Below are 17,046 nucleotides of genomic sequence, written 5' to 3' on the forward strand. Positions count from 1 at the left end.
CCCCTCTAGCAGGCCTTACAGCCCTAAGGCAGGGTGCACTATACCATAGGTGAGGGTACCAGTGCATGAGCACTGTGCCCCTACAGTGTCTAAGCAAAACCTTAGACATTGTAAGTGCAGGGTAGCCATAAGAGTATATGGTCTGGGAGTCTGTTTTGCACGAACTCCACAGCACCATAATGGCTACACTGAAAACTGGGAAGTTTGGTATCAAACTTCTCAGCACAATAAATGCACACTGATGCCAGTGTACATTTTATTGCAAAATACACCCCAGAGGGCACCTTAGAGGTGCCCCCTGAAACTTAACCGACTGTCTGTGTAGGCTGACTAGTTCCAGCAGCCTGCCACACTAGAGACATGTTGCTGGCCCCATGGGGAGAGTGCCTTTGTCACTCTGAGGCCAGTAACAAAGCCTGCACTGGGTGGAGATGCTAACACCTCCCCCAGGCAGGAGCTGTAACACCTGGCGGTGAGCCTCAAAGGCTCACCCCTTTGTCACAGCCCAGCAGGGCACTCCAGCTTAGTGGAGTTGCCCGCCCCCTCCGGCCACGGCCCCCACTTTTGGCGGCAAGGCTGGAGGGAACAAAGAAAGCAACAAGGAGGAGTCACTGGCCAGTCAGGACAGCCCCTAAGGTGTCCTGAGCTGAGGTGACTCTAACTTTTAGAAATCCTCCATCTTGCAGATGGAGGATTCCCCCAATAGGGTTAGGATTGTGACCCCCTCCCCTTGGGAGGAGGCACAAAGAGGGTGTACCCACCCTCCGGGCTAGTAGCCATTGGCTACTAACCCCCCAGACCTAAACACGCCCTTAAATTTAGTATTTAAGGGCTACCCTGAACCCTAGAAAATTAGATTCCTGCAACAACAAGAAGAAGGACTGCCTAGCTGAAAACCCCTGCAGAGGAAGACCAGAAGACAACAACTGCCTTGGCTCCAGAAACTCACCGGCCTGTCTCCTGCCTTCCAAAGAACTCTGCTCCAGCGACGCCTTCCAAAGGGACCAGCGACCTCTGCATCCTCTGAGGACTGCCCTGCTTCGACGACGACAAGAAACTCCCGAGGACAGCGGACCTGCTCCAAAAAGACTGCAACTTTATCCAAAGGAGCAGCTTTAAAGAACCCTGCAATCTCCCCGCAAGAAGCGTGAGACTTGCAACACTGCACCCGGCGACCCCGACTCGGCTGGTGGAGAACCAACACCTCAGGGAGGACCCCCGGACTACTCTACGACTGTGAGTACCAAAACCTGTCCCCCCTGAGCCCCCACAGCACCGCCTGCAGAGGGAATCCAGAGGCTTCCCCTGACCGCGACTCTCTGAAACCTAAGCCCCGACGCCTGGAAAAGACCCTGCACCCGCAGCCCCCAGGACCTGAAGGACCGGACTTTCACTGCAGAAGTGACCCCCAGGAGTCCCTCTCCCTTGCCCAAGTGGAGGTTTCCCCGAGGAAGCCCCCCCCTTTCCTGCCTGCAGCGCTGAAGAGATCCCTTGATCTCTCATTGACTTCCATTGCGAACCCGACGCTTGTTCTAACACTGCACCCGGCCGCCCCCGCGCCGCTGAGGGTGAAATTTCTGTGTGGGCTTGTGTCCCCCCCCGGTGCCCTACAAAACCCCCCTGGTCTGCCCTCCGAAGACGCGGGTACTTACCTGCTGGCAGACTGGAACCGGGGCACCCCCTTCTCTCCATTGAAGCCTATGCGTTTTGGGCACCACTTTGAACTCTGCACCTGACCGGCCCTGAGCTGCTGGTGTGGTAACTTTGGGGTTGCTCTGAACCCCCAACGGTGGGCTACCTTGGACCAAGAACTGAACCCTGTAAGTGTCTTACTTACCTGGTGAAACTAACAAAAACTTACCTCCCCCAGGAACTGTGAAAATTGCACTGTGTCCACTTTTAAAATAGCTATTTGTGAATAACTTGAAAAGTATACATGCAATTGAAATGATTCAAAGTTCCTAATGTACTTACCTGCAATACCTTTCAAACAAGATATTACATGTTAAATTTGAACCGGTGGTTCTTAAAATAAACTAAGAAAAGATATTTTTCTATAACAAAACCTATTGGCTGGATTTGTCTCTGAGTGTGTGTACCTCATTTATTGTCTATGTGTATGTACAACAAATGCTTAACACTACTCCTTGGATAAGCCTACTGCTCGACCACACTACCACAAAATAGAGCATTAGTATTATCTCTTTTTACCACTATTTTACCTCTAAGGGGAACCCTTGGACTCTGTGCATGCTATTCCTTACTTTGAAATAGCACATACAGAGCCAACTTCCTACATTGGTGGATCAGCGGTGGGGTACAAGACTTTGCATTTGCTGGACTACTCAGCCAATACCTGATCACACGACAAATTCCAAAATTGTCATTAGAAATTGATTTTTGCAATTTGAAAAGTTTTCTAAATTCTTTAAAGTCCTGCTAGGGCCTTGTGTTAGTCCCTGTTAGCATTTCTTTTAGAGTTTAAAAGTTTGTTAAAAGTTTGAATTAGATTCTAGAACCAGTTTTAGTTTCTTAAAAAGTATTCCAACTTTTAGAAGCGTAATGTCTAGCACAGATGTGAATGTGGTGGAACTCGACACCACACCTTACCTCCATCTACAGATGAGAGAGCTAAGGTCACTCTGTAAACTAAAGAAAATAACAATGGGCTCCAAACCTACCAAAGTACAGCTCCAGGAGCTTTTGGCAGAGTTTGAAAAAGCCAACCCCTCTGAGGATGGCAACACAGAGGATGAAGATAGTGACTTGGAGGGAAATTCCCCCCCTCCAGTCCTACTTAGGGAGAACAGGGCTTCTCAAGCCCTGACTCCACAAATAATAGTCAGAGATGCAGGTTCCCTCACAGGAGGGACCAACAGCTCTGAAATCACTGAGGATAACTCCAGTGAAGAGGACATCCAGTTAGCCAGGATGGCCAAAAGATTGGCTTTGGAAAGACAGATCCTAGCCATAGAAAGGGAAAGACAAGAGATGGGCCTAGGACCCATCAATGGTGGCAGCAACATAAATAGGGTCAGAGATTCTCCTGACATGTTGAAAATCCCTAAAGGGATTGTAACTAAATATGAAGATGGTGATGACATCACCAAATGGTTCACAGCTTTTGAGAGGGCTTGTGTAACCAGAAAAGTGAACAGATCTCACTGGGGTGCTCTCCTTTGGGAAATGTTCACAGGAAAGTGTAGGGATAGACTCCTCACACTCTCTGGAAAAGATGCAGAATCTTATGACCTCATGAAGGGTACCCTGATTGAGGGCTTTGGATTCTCCACTGAGGAGTATAGGATTAGATTCAGGGGGGCTCAAAAATCCTCGAGCCAGACCTGGGTTGACTTTGTAGACTACTCAGTAAAAACACTAGATGGTTGGATTCAAGGCAGTGGTGTAAGTAATTATGATGGGCTGTACAATTTATTTGTAAAAGAACACCTGTTAAGTAATTGTTTCAATGATAAACTGCATTAGCATCTGGTAGACCTAGGACCAATTTCTCCCCAAGAATTGGGAAAGAAGGCGGACCATTGGGTCAAGACTAGGGTGTCCAAAACTTCCACAGGGGGTGACCAAAAGAAAGGGGTCACAAAACCTCTTCAGGGGAAAGGTGGTGAGACAGCCAAAAATAAAAATAGTAAAGAGTCTTCTACAGGCCCCCAAAAACCTGCACAGGAGGGTGGGCCCAGAGCCTCTTCACAAAACAATCCTGGGTACAAGGGTAAAAACTTTGATCCCAAAAAGGCCTGGTGTCGAAACTGTAGTCAGTCTGGACACCAAACTGGAGACAAGGCCTGTCCCAAGAAAAGTTCCACTCCAAACTCCAATCCAGGTAACACTGGAATGGCTAGTCTCCAAGTGGGATCAACAGTGTGCCCAGAGCAAATCAGGGTCCACACTGAAGCTACTCTAGTCTCTGAGGGTGGGGTGGATTTAGCCACACTAGCTGCCTGGCCGCCTAACATGCAAAAATACAGGCAGCAGCTCTTTATTAATGGGACAAGTGTAGAGGGCCTGAGGGATACAGGTGCCAGTGTCACCATGGTGACAGAGAAACTGGTTTCCCCTGGCCAATACCTGACTGGAAAAACCTATACAGTCCCCAACGCTGACAATCAGACTAAAGCACATCCCATGGCAATTGTAACTTTAGAATGGGGAGGGGTCAATGGCCTGAAACAGGTGGTGGTCTCCTCAAACATCCCAGTAGACTGTCTGCTTGGAAATGACCTGGAGTCCTCAGCATGGGCTGAGGTAGAACTAAAAACCCATGCAGCCATGCTGGGTATCCCTGAACTGGTGTGTGTAAAAACAAGAGCACAATGCAAGGCACAGGGTGAAAAAGTAGAGCTGGAGTCTGGAAGAAAGGCCCAGCCTACCAAGAGAAAAGGAAAGTCAGTTGGGAAACCAACTGCAACACAGTCCGAAAAAGAGAACCTCTCTTCTCAGGAAGAAGTTCTGCCCTCTGAGGGAACTGAGCCTTTGGAGCTTGAACCTTATCAGGTTGAGCTCTTAGGCCCAGGGGGACCCTCAAGGGAGGAGCTGTGTAAGGGACAAGAAACCTGTCCCTCTCTTGAAGGCCTTAGGCAGCAAGCTGCTGAAGAGTCCAAGGGCAAGAAAAATGGAACACATAGGGTCTATTGGGAGGATGGACTCCTGTACACTGAGGCCAGAGACCCCAAACCTGGTGCCACTAGGAGAGTGGTAGTGCCTCAATCGTTCAGAGAGTTTATTCTGACCTTAGCCCATGATATTCCCCTTGCTGGGCATTTGGGACAAACCAAGACGTGGGAGAGGTTAGTCAACCACTTCTACTGGCCCAATATGTCCCACAAGGTTAAGGAGTTTTGCCTCTCCTGCCCCACCTGTCAAGCCAGTGGTAAGACAGGTGGGCATCCAAAGGCCCCCCTCATTCCACTTCCAGTGGTGGGGGTCCCCTTTGAAAGAGTGGGTGTGGACATAGTTGGTCCACTAGAACCTCCCACAGCCTCAGGAAATATGTATATCCTAGTAGTAGTGGATCATGCTACTAGGTATCCTGAAGCTATTCCCCTTAGGTCGACTACTGCCCCTGCAGTAGCCAAGGCCCTCATTGGTATCTTTACCAGAGTGGGTTTCCCTAAGGAGGTGGTGTCTGACAGAGGTACCAACTTCATGTCAGCATACCTAAAACACATGTGGAATGAGTGTGGGGTGACTTACAAATTCACTACACCATACCATCCACAAACTAATGGCTTAGTTGAGAGATTCAACAAGACATTAAAAGGCATGATCATGGGGCTCCCAGAAAAGCTCAAAAGGAGATGGGATGTCCTCTTGCCATGTCTGCTTTTCGCTTACAGAGAGGTGCCACAGAAGGGAGTAGGATTCTCACCCTTTGAACTTCTGTTTGGTCACCCTGTAAGGGGACCACTTGCTCTTGTTAAAGAAGGCTGGGAGAGACCTCTTCATGAGCCTAAACAAGACATAGTGGACTATGTGCTTGGCCTTCGCTCTAGAATGGCAGAGTACATGGAAAAGGCAAGCAAAAACCTTGAGGCCAGCCAACAGCTCCAGAAGTTTTGGTATGACCAAAAGGCTGCAATGGTTGAGTTCCAACCAGGGCAGAAAGTCTGGGTTCTGGAGCCTGTGGCTCCCAGGGCACTTCAGGACAAATGGAGTGGCCCTTACCCAGTGCTAGAAAGGAAGAGTCAGGTCACCTACCTGGTGGACCTGGGCACAAGCAGGAGCCCCAAGAGGGTGATCCATGTGAACCGCCTTAAGCTCTTCCATGACAGGGCTGATGTAAATCTGTTGATGGTAACAGATGAGGATCAGGAGGCAGAGAGTGAACCTCTCCCTGATCTTCTGTCATCAGACCCCAAAGATGGCTCAGTAGATGGAGTGATCTACTCAGACACCCTCTCTGGCCAACAGCAAGCTGATTGTAGGAGAGTCCTACAACAGTTTCCTGAACTCTTCTCCCTAACCCCTGGTCAGACACACCTGTGTACCCATGATGTGGACACAGGAGACAGCATGCCTGTCAAAAACAAAATTTTTAGACAGTCTGACCATGTTAAGGAAAGCATCAAGGTGGAAGTCCACAAGATGCTGGAATTGGGAGTAATTGAGCGCTCTGACAGCCCCTGGGCTAGCCCAGTGGTCTTAGTCCCCAAACCTCACACCAAGGATGGAAAGAAAGAGATGAGGTTTTGTGTGGACTACAGAGGGCTCAACTCTGTCACCAAGACAGACGCCCATCCAATTCCTAGAGCTGATGAGCTCATAGACAAATTAGGTGCTGCCAAATTCGTAAGTACCTTTGACTTGACAGCAGGGTACTGGCAAATAAAAATGGCACCTGGAGCAAAAGAGAAAACAGCATTCTCCACACCTGATGGGCATTATCAGTTTACTGTTATGCCCTTTGGTTTAAAGAATGCCCCTGCCACCTTCCAAAGGTTGGTGAATCAAGTCCTTGCTGGTTTGGAGTCCTTTAGCACAGCTTATCTTGATGATATTGCTGTCTTTAGCTCCACCTGGCAGGATCACCTGGTCCACCTGAAGAAGGTTTTGAAGGCTCTGCAATCTGCAGGCCTCTCTATCAAGGCATCCAAATGCCAGATAGGGCAGGGAACTGTGGTTTACTTGGGCCACCTTGTAGGTGGAGGCCAAGTTCAGCCACTTCAACCCAAGATCCAGACTATTCTGGACTGGGTAGCTCCAAAAACCCAGACTCAAGTCAGGGCATTCCTTGGCTTGACTGGGTATTACAGGAGGTTTGTGAAGGGATATGGATCCATTGTGACAGCCCTCACTGAACTCACCTCCAGGAAAATGCCCAAGAAAGTGAACTGGACTGTAGAATGCCAACAGGCCTTTGACACCCTGAAACAAGCAATGTGCTCAGCACCAGTTCTAAAAGCTCCAGATTATTCTAAGCAGTTCATTGTGCAGACAGATGCCTCTGAACATGGGATAGGGGCAGTTTTGTCCCAAACAAATGATGATGGCCTTGACCAGCCTGTTGCTTTCATTAGCAGGAGGTTACTCCCCAGGGAGCAGCGTTGGAGTGCCATTGAGAGGGAGGCCTTTGCTGTGGTTTGGTCCCTGAAGAAGCTGAGACCATACCTCTTTGGGACTCACTTCCTAGTTCAAACTGACCACAGACCTCAAAAATGGCTGATGCAAATGAAAGGTGAAAATCCAAAACTGTTGAGGTGGTCCATCTCCCTACAGGGAATGGACTTTATAGTGGAACACAGACCTGGGACTGCCCATGCCAATGCAGATGGCCTTTCCAGGTTCTTCCACTTAGAAAATGAAGACTCTCTTGGGAAAGGTTAGTCTCATCCTCTTTCGTTTGGGGGGGGGGGTTGTGTAAGGAAATGCCTCCTTGGCATGGTTGCCCCCTGACTTTTTGCCTTTGCTGATGCTATGTTTACAATTGAAAGTGTGCTGAGGCCTGCTAACCAGGCCCCAGCGCCAGTGTTCTTTCCCTAACCTGTACTTTTGTATCCACAATTGGCAGACCCTGGCATCCAGATAAGTCCCTTGTAACTGGTACTTCTAGTACCAAGGGCCCTGATGCCAAGGAAGGTCTTTAAGGGCTGCAGCATGTCTTATGCCACCCTGGAGACCTCTCACTCAGCACAGACACACTGCTTACCAGCTTGTGTGTGCTAGTGAGAACAAAATGAGTAAGTCGACATGGCACTCCCCTCAGGGTGCCATGCCAGCCTCTCACTGCCTATGCAGTATAGGTAAGACACCCCTCTAGCAGGCCTTACAGCCCTAAGGCAGGGTGCACTATACCATAGGTGAGGGTACCAGTGCATGAGCACTGTGCCCCTACAGTGTCTAAGCAAAACCTTAGACATTGTAAGTGCAGGGTAGCCATAAGAGTATATGGTCTGGGAGTCTGTTTTGCACGAACTCCACAGCACCATAATGGCTACACTGAAAACTGGGAAGTTTGGTATCAAACTTCTCAGCACAATAAATGCACACTGATGCCAGTGTACATTTTATTGCAAAATACACCCCAGAGGGCACCTTAGAGGTGCCCCCTGAAACTTAACCGACTGTCTGTGTAGGCTGACTAGTTCCAGCAGCCTGCCACACTAGAGACATGTTGCTGGCCCCATGGGGAGAGTGCCTTTGTCACTCTGAGGCCAGTAACAAAGCCTGCACTGGGTGGAGATGCTAACACCTCCCCCAGGCAGGAGCTGTAACACCTGGCGGTGAGCCTCAAAGGCTCACCCCTTTGTCACAGCCCAGCAGGGCACTCCAGCTTAGTGGAGTTGCCCGCCCCCTCCGGCCACGGCCCCCACTTTTGGCGGCAAGGCTGGAGGGAACAAAGAAAGCAACAAGGAGGAGTCACTGGCCAGTCAGGACAGCCCCTAAGGTGTCCTGAGCTGAGGTGACTCTAACTTTTAGAAATCCTCCATCTTGCAGATGGAGGATTCCCCCAATAGGGTTAGGATTGTGACCCCCTCCCCTTGGGAGGAGGCACAAAGAGGGTGTACCCACCCTCCGGGCTAGTAGCCATTGGCTACTAACCCCCCAGACCTAAACACGCCCTTAAATTTAGTATTTAAGGGCTACCCTGAACCCTAGAAAATTAGATTCCTGCAACAACAACAAGAAGGACTGCCTAGCTGAAAACCCCTGCAGAGGAAGACCAGAAGACAACAACTGCCTTGGCTCCAGAAACTCACCGGCCTGTCTCCTGCCTTCCAAAGAACTCTGCTCCAGCGACGCCTTCCAAAGGGACCAGCGACCTCTGCATCCTCTGAGGACTGCCCTGCTTCGACGACGACAAGAAACTCCCGAGGACAGCGGACCTGCTCCAAAAAGACTGCAACTTTATCCAAAGGAGCAGCTTTAAAGAACCCTGCAATCTCCCCGCAAGAAGCGTGAGACTTGCAACACTGCACCCGGCGACCCCGACTCGGCTGGTGGAGAACCAACACCTCAGGGAGGACCCCCGGACTACTCTACGACTGTGAGTACCAAAACCTGTCCCCCCTGTGCCCCCACAGCACCGCCTGCAGAGGGAATCCAGAGGCTTCCCCTGACCGCGACTCTCTGAAACCTAAGCCCCGACGCCTGGAAAAGACCCTGCACCCGCAGCCCCCAGGACCTGAAGGACCGGACTTTCACTTCAGAAGTGACCCCCAGGAGTCCCTCTCCCTTGCCCAAGTGGAGGTTTCCCCGAGGAAGCCCCCCCTTTCCTGCCTGCAGCGCTGAAGAGATCCCTTGATCTCTCATTGACTTCCATTGCGAACCCGACGCTTGTTCTAACACTGCACCCGGCCGCCCCCGCGCCGCTGAGGGTGAAATTTCTGTGTGGGCTTGTGTCCCCCCCGGTGCCCTACAAAACCCCCCTGGTCTGCCCTCCGAAGACGCGGGTACTTACCTGCTGGCAGACTGGAACCGGGGCACCCCCTTCTCTCCATTGAAGCCTATGCGTTTTGGGCACCACTTTGAACTCTGCACCTGACCGGCCCTGAGCTGCTGGTGTGGTAACTTTGGGGTTGCTCTGAACCCCCAACGGTGGGCTACCTTGGACCAAGAACTGAACCCTGTAAGTGTCTTACTTACCTGGTAAAACTAACAAAAACTTACCTCCCCCAGGAACTGTGAAAATTGCACTGTGTCCACTTTTGAAATAGCTATTTGTGAATAACTTGAAAAGTATACATGCAATTGAAATGATTCAAAGTTCCTAATGTACTTACCTGCAATACCTTTCAAACAAGATATTACATGTTAAATTTGAACCGGTGGTTCTTAAAATAAACTAAGAAAATATATTTTTCTATAACAAAACCTATTGGCTGGATTTGTCTCTGAGTGTGTGTACCTCATTTATTGTCTATGTGTATGTACAACAAATGCTTAACACTACTCCTTGGATATGCCTACTGCTCGACCACAGTACCACAAAATAGAGCATTAGTATTATCTATTTTTACCACTATTGTACCTCTAAGGGGAACCCTTGGACTCTGTGCATGCTATTCCTTACTTTGAAATAGCACATACAGAGCCAACTTCCTACAGTGGTTATGAAGGAAAGAGACAACTATTGAGTAGTTTTCTGAAGACAAGAAAGTTATCTGTGGCTCTTATAGTTGGGGGTAATGAATTCCATAGTTTGGCTGCTTGGACGGAGAAGGAGGTACCACCTATAGTCTTTTTCTTGTATGGTGGTGTTCTAAGGCGGGGTGCCAGTCTTGAGCGGAGGGTTCTTTATTGGATGTATTTGGTAATTTTCGTTCTGATAAAAAGCGGTCCTGTTCCATGTATAGCTTTGTGGGTGATACAAAGCAGCTTGAAAGTGCATCTTCTGGCAATGGGTAACCAGTGTAGTGCTCTCAAGGCAGGGGAGATGTGGGCTTGCGGCTTTATATGTAGTAGTAGCCTGGCTGCGGAATTCTGGATACGTTGTAGTTTTTTCATAACAGATTTTGATGATCCATGGTAGAGGCTATTGGCATAATCCAGTTTGGATAGTACAAGCGAGATAGTAGCTTGCACCTTGTGTGGAAATCCGAGGTGGGGGAAGATGCGTCGTAAAGTCTTTAAGGTGATGAAGCTTGTGCGTGCTAATTTGTCTACTCGGGCATTCACAGTTAGCTTGGAATCCATGGTGATCCCTATGTTTTTAACTTCCTTGGATAATTGAGGAGGTGGTCCGAGATAGTCAGGCCAGACGCACAGAGGGTCATAATTTTTCCAGTCACCACATATGAGTATTTCTGTTTTGGAGGTATTTAGTTTGAGATGGCTCCAGGTCATCCACTGATCAACGGCTCCGAGGCAACTGAAGATTTGTGAGTTTTCAATGTTTTTGGGGTCTTCTAATTTAAGTAGTATTTGTGTGTCATCTGCATAGTTGTAGCATGTGAGATGGAAATCATTGATCAGTTCTGGTAAAGATATCATGTAGATGTTGAAAAGCAAAGGTGAGATGATTGACCCTTGGGGGACCCCTGCTTTTGTGAGGTAGGGTTTGGACGAGAAGGGGGGCGAGTGGATGATATTTGCTCTTTTTTGGAGATAGGAAGTAATCCAGTCGAGAGCAATCCCTTGTATGCCGGCTTCGTGGAGTCTTTGAGTTAGGGTGTCATGGTCAACCGTATCAAAGGCAGCTGAGAGGTCCAAGAGAAGTAGTGCAACAACTCCATTTCGGTCGACTGTGTTTTTAAGATCATCCCAGATTGCCATGAGTGCCGATTCAGTGCTTCTTCCTGGGTGGAATCCAGTTTGGAAGTCTGAAAGTATGGAATTGTCTTCAATGAATTGTGACATCTGGGTGAATGCTGCTCTTTCTATCAATTTGCCCAGTAAAGGTCCATTTGTGATTGGTCTGTAGTTGTTGGGGTCTTGCATGTCTAGGTTTGTTTTCTTTAATAAAGGTCGTATGTATGCCTTTTTCAGGTCTGCAGGAAAAGTTCCTGAAGTTAAAGAGTTGTTGATGATTCTTCTTACAGGTGTGGCAGCAGAGGTAGATAGCAGGATGTTCTTGAAGATTTGTGGTGGGCAAGGGTCAGAAGGGCAACCAGAAGGTCTGCTTGCTTTGACCAAATCCATAAATTCATCCTGGGATATTTGTTTGAAGGACTGTAGAGGTTGGGATGGTTTATTCTTAAAGGGTATTTTAGTAAAGGGGTTGGTGCTGATGGTTTTCTTCTGTTTTAAATAGGAGTCCAATGTGTCTGCCTTGGTTGTGTAGTGAGTTGCCAATTTGTTTGTGAAATCTTGAGTGGTGGGATGACTTCCTTCCATGCATGTAGGTTTTCGAAATTCATTGAGAATCTTATAAAATTCCTTGGTTGTAGATTGAGCATTTAGAATTCTGTCTGAGTAGTATCTTTTTTTAAGCTTTCTTCATCGATGATTTGTATATCCTGTTAAGTTTGTGTAGCTGCAGTTTGTCTTGACTGTTGTTTGTTTTAAGCCAGGTCCGCTGCAACTTTCTGATTTGTTGCTTTATCTTTTTAAGTTCTGTGTTTGTCCAAGGTGTTGGTTTTCTTTTGTCGTGTTTAGTTTTTCTGAGTGGTATTAGGACATCAAAAGCTTCCTGTAGCCACTCATAAAGTTTTGGTACAGAATTAATTGTATCTAGATCTGTGTTTGCTGTTAGTTGTGTTTCTAAGTGATCCAAATTGAGTTTGCTCCATGGTCGATAGGTGTATGTATGTAAGTAATTGTAATTGTAATCGTATTTATATAGCGCTTACTATCCCTGACGAGGCGTCGAAGCGCTTTTAAGTAGTTGTGGGGTTTGTTGATTTGTGGAGTTGTATGTCGGAAAGTTATCATATGGTGGTCTGACCAGGTGGTTGGTGTGATGCTATGAATAGTAACGAGTTCAGGCTTCGCAAAAATGACATCTAGGATGTGACCAGCGATGTGTGTGGGATTGTGTACAATCTGATGTAGGTTCAATGTGAGTAGGCCAGTGGTGATAGCTTTTGGATGGGGCATATTGGGTTTGTCAAACCAAATGTTTAGATCCCCAAGAATGCATAGATTGGAGTATAGTGTAATAAGGTTTGAGACTGTGTCAAGAAAAGCATCAGGGAAAGTGGAGTTGTTAGGTGGAGGTCTGTAAAGGAGGAGAATGTTACAGGAGGAAGTTGGAGTAGGGTTGCATCTGGTAAGGAGGGCTTCACAACCTTGTATGGAGATGTTGTCTGTTTTACTGAGGTTTATTGCCTGTTTGAATATAATAGCTAGTCCACCTCCTCTCTTGCCTATACGGTTTTGTGTGATGGTTTGATAGCCCGGAGGAAGGGCATCGTGCAACACTGGTGCCATGTAATCTCCCAACCAGGATTCCGTAATGAATAGTAAGTCAGGTTGTGTGTCTGTGAGCAAGTCGTAGATGTGGTGCTTGTTTTTTGAGAGTGATCGAGCATTTATGAGCTGGCAGTTTAGATAAGGTGTGTTAGTGGTAGTGTTGTTTTGTTTAGTAGAAGGGTAAGTAGTGTAATGTGAGCTTGAAGCAGGAGTGTTGCTAGTTGTGATAACTGTTTGAGGCTCACAATAGTCTTGCTTTTCAATATAGTGTTCCTCTTCCAGCAGGTTAAGGAGGCATTTTGTTGGGTCTGTGTGTGTGGGTGGTGGACTTGGTGGCTGAGAGAGCCATGAGGAGTGTAGTGTTTTTTGTAGGGTAGTTTTATTATGTAACAGACAAGGGGATGCGAGGTTGCTATGAGTGGCATGTTTTTTATTTTGTTTGCGTTTGTTTAGTGTGGATGGAGTATGGGTTAGGGGTGGTGGAGGAGCATGTGGATCATGATGTAAGGCTCCCATCTGCGATCTCCTGCCGCCTGACATATCTCCTAAAGCAATCTGACCTCCACCTTCCCAGCGACATGAGAGCCTCCCTTGACCAACTCTTCCGCCCCGCCTCGGTCGCCACCCCAATACGAAATGAATGGGTACCAAAAAGGAGAGGGTTCTAGCCCAGGGAGACCAACCCTTTGCACAGCACTGCTAACAACTGGGCTGGCGTGGCCCTGCTTCCGTCCACATGCCAAAAAACCATCCCCCTGTGGTCGTTGGCCTGCTGTCGCCACTGCTGTCCCAAGGCTAGCGGGCATATGGCAGACACTGGGTAACGCCTCAAGAACACTACCACACCTGCTCCCCTCTGATCAGTCTTGGAGCTGCGAATGTGCACCGCCACGCCCCGGACGCCCAGCTGTACGTCCGTCCAGCAAATACCCGACGTGTGAGGTGACCCAAGCAACTCAGAAACCCGAAAAGCCCTGAAAAACATCCAAGACATGAGTGTCTGGAAAAAGTAGAACCTCTCCCCCAGAAAAACATACCTCGCTTAACACTCCTGCCAAGGCTTTCAAAAAGGCAAAGACAGAGGGCGCCGTTGCCGGCCCGAAGCGCCCCCTTTCCACGCCCAACCTTCCAAAATCCGCTGGCCCAGTTCCCCCGCCGTCGGTTGGTAACCCCACAAGCACTTGCCCATGAATCCCAACGCCGCAAGCTTACCCGCTATCGTGACACGTGACTGACCTCTGTCGATCAACGTCAATATGAATTGAACCACATCCTCTACCACATCCTCCGGCCTGGTCCTCTTGCGCTCCCCCGTTTGTCTAAACCCCTCCCATGCCTTCACATACGCCCGTCGGGTGGAGGGCGCCAGAGATTGGATTACCAGTTGAAGCATCCTCGCGTGCCTATGTTCCATAGGGCTTCTGGCATCACCGTTCTGCACAACGCTGTGCCCGTGACCAACCCATGGAATCTGTCCCACTGTGAACGAGACAAAGCATCGGCAATGTCATTGTCCACGCCTGGTACATGTCGCGCCCGAAACGAAATATCACGCTTTAAACATTGCAACACAAAAACCCGAAGCAAGCGAAGGACCTGGGGCTCCCTTGCCGACTGCCTGTTTACCAACTGGACCACTGCCATATTGTCCACCCGAAACAAAACCTTCTTATGCTGCAAAGCACCCCCTCACGGACACACCGCTACCACTAAAGGAAAAAGCTCCAAAAAGGCTATACTCCGCCCTCCATGCTTTCACGCAGGCGGCCACACCTCCGCACACCACCGACCCTGCCAGAAGATTCCAAACCCCGATGCCCCGGACGCATCCGAAAATAACTGCACATCCCATTCCCACTCCTGCCAGGCCTTCAAGGGGATGCCATTGAAGGATTCCAAAAATGTAAGCCACATCCGAAGATCTTCCCGCACGCCTGCTTTAAGTCGTACGTGATGATGGGTCAAAGTCCTACCCGAGAGAGCCAACGCCAAGCGCCGACAGAATGTCCTACCTGCCCGTACGACTCTACATGCAAAATTGAGGTGGCCCAGCCAAACCTGTATCTCATGCACCGTGACCCTTTCTTTCTCCAGCATATTGTATTGTATTGTAATCATATTTATATAGCGCTTACTACCAAGGACGAGGCGCCAAAGCGCTTTTCGGTGAGTAGCACGCTACTCTGGAACCCAACAAGAATTAGTGATGGATTAGTATTGGGAAATAATGAGTACAGTTTTAGTATTATTATGAGTTAATTTGAGCCGCGGATATGAGAGTTTGTTAGTTAGATTGACTGGAGTAATGGAGGGGTGGAGAAGGAAAGAAATCCAGAAGTGTTAATTGGGAGTATATCCTTAACTTACTCAACCCAAAGGCTTGGGATGAGTAAAGGGGGATGGAGGAGGGAAGAGTATGTGGAAGGGTTAGGGAGAGCATAGTAGCAGGGTGAGATAAATGCGGGAGAATTTTCATATGTGCTGTCTTGTGCAGCATGTCCACCTTCTTGTTCTCCGGCAGACGAGCTATCCCCGCCACCGTATCCAATTCGATGCCTAGAAAAGACAGCGCTGTACCAGGTCCCACTGTCTTCTCTGGGGCCAAGGTCCCCCATGAGTTGCTGAAAGGGGCTTAAAACCTCCGAGCACCGCAGAGAATTAGCTTCCGCCCCAAAAAGAAGTCGTCCAGGTAATGCGTCACCTGGGCGTGCCCGGACACTTCCGTGAAAATCCATTGAAGGCAGGAGCTGAAACATTCTAACAAGGCACACGAACTGGCACAGCCCATAGGCAAAGCCTTGTCCACAAACCAGCACCCGTCAAACTGAATTCCCAGCAACTCAAAATCCTCTGGGTGAACCGGTAGCAAGCGAAATGCTGACTTAATGTCTGTTTTGGCCATCAATGCTCCGGGCCCCAACGCATCAACCATATCAATTGCCACGTCAACGGATGCGTACGACACCCGGGAGCACTCTTCTGGGATGAAGTCATTAACTGACGAACCTTCAGGCCATGACAAATGCTGAATCAAACGGAATTGTCCCCTTTCCTTCTTAGGCACCACGCCAATGGGGGATACGATAAGGTTGGGTAACGGCCACTGATAGAAGGGGCCAGCCATGCGGGCCTCGGCCACCTCCTTCTCCAGCTTCCCCCGGACCAGATCCTCTTTCCCGTTCACCGACCGCAAATTTTCAGCCCAACGACGCTCCTGCGGCCCCGCGTAGCCCAACCGAAATCCTTGGGAGAAGCCCTGAAGCAGTAACTCCGCGTCCCTTCTATAGGGGTAAATCCGCAACCACGACGCCAACCTGTCCACGTTAACCGGAGTACGAGCTCTTACCCGAAGGGCCTCGCTGGGCACGCTGTTCCCTCCCGCTGGGTCCTAACTGCTCTCGTCCCCAAGACCCTTGACCTTGTCCTGCCGAATTTCCCGCGGACACCTGGCCGGAACAGTGAATGACCGGATGTCTCCCTGAACATTAATGCCGAAATTTACAATATTCCAGTGAGCAGATCCCTTTGTTGTAGTCCCAACAGGCCCCCGATCTACCGCTGCTTGAAGAGGAAGAACCTGTCTGATTGCTACCCCCGTTCCCCACCCCTTGGGTGGGGCGCTCCCGAAAGGGCCGATGAGTAATGGGTAGGCCACTGGCTGTGAAAACAGTCTTACCAAACTTCGCCGGGCCCATAGTGTGCTGCCAGAGATCGGCATCTATTTCACCCCATTTGACATCCGGGTCCGCCGCCATTCACGCCCGGAACTCCTCCTCATACTGGCGCGACGCAAATCCCCCATAATTGAGGTGGGCCTTCCGTATGATATCCATGTATTTGACCAACGCAACAGACCTCTCCGGAAAGCGTTCGCAATAGAGGCTGGCAAATATTAAGAAGGGCGCCGTCCAATTCTCAATGTTCACGTGCACGCTAGGGCGCTTCGCCAGCTCAAACTCTTCCTCTTTTGAACCCTCAATTGCCCGCACCTCCCTGTGCAGCAGTTTGAGCACCTCCACATACTCCCCTTCCAAAATCTTCTCCTTCGTGGACTGCATAAGATGCGCCCCCAAAGGCTTTGCGGTGCCCATGTAGGGCAAACGTGCCCGCTTCGAAACTGGCTTTTCCGCCTTATCCCCTTGCTGCGTGTCGCCTTTCGGTTTTTCTTCTGCCCCTGTACTCCCCGTCGCCTGCTGCCTGCACCCCGCTCTCCCCTTTAACGGGCTCCAGCATTGA

This window comes from Pleurodeles waltl, chromosome 7, assembly GCF_031143425.1.
Source record: "Pleurodeles waltl isolate 20211129_DDA chromosome 7, aPleWal1.hap1.20221129, whole genome shotgun sequence".
NCBI classification, from domain to species: domain Eukaryota; kingdom Metazoa; phylum Chordata; class Amphibia; order Caudata; family Salamandridae; genus Pleurodeles; species Pleurodeles waltl.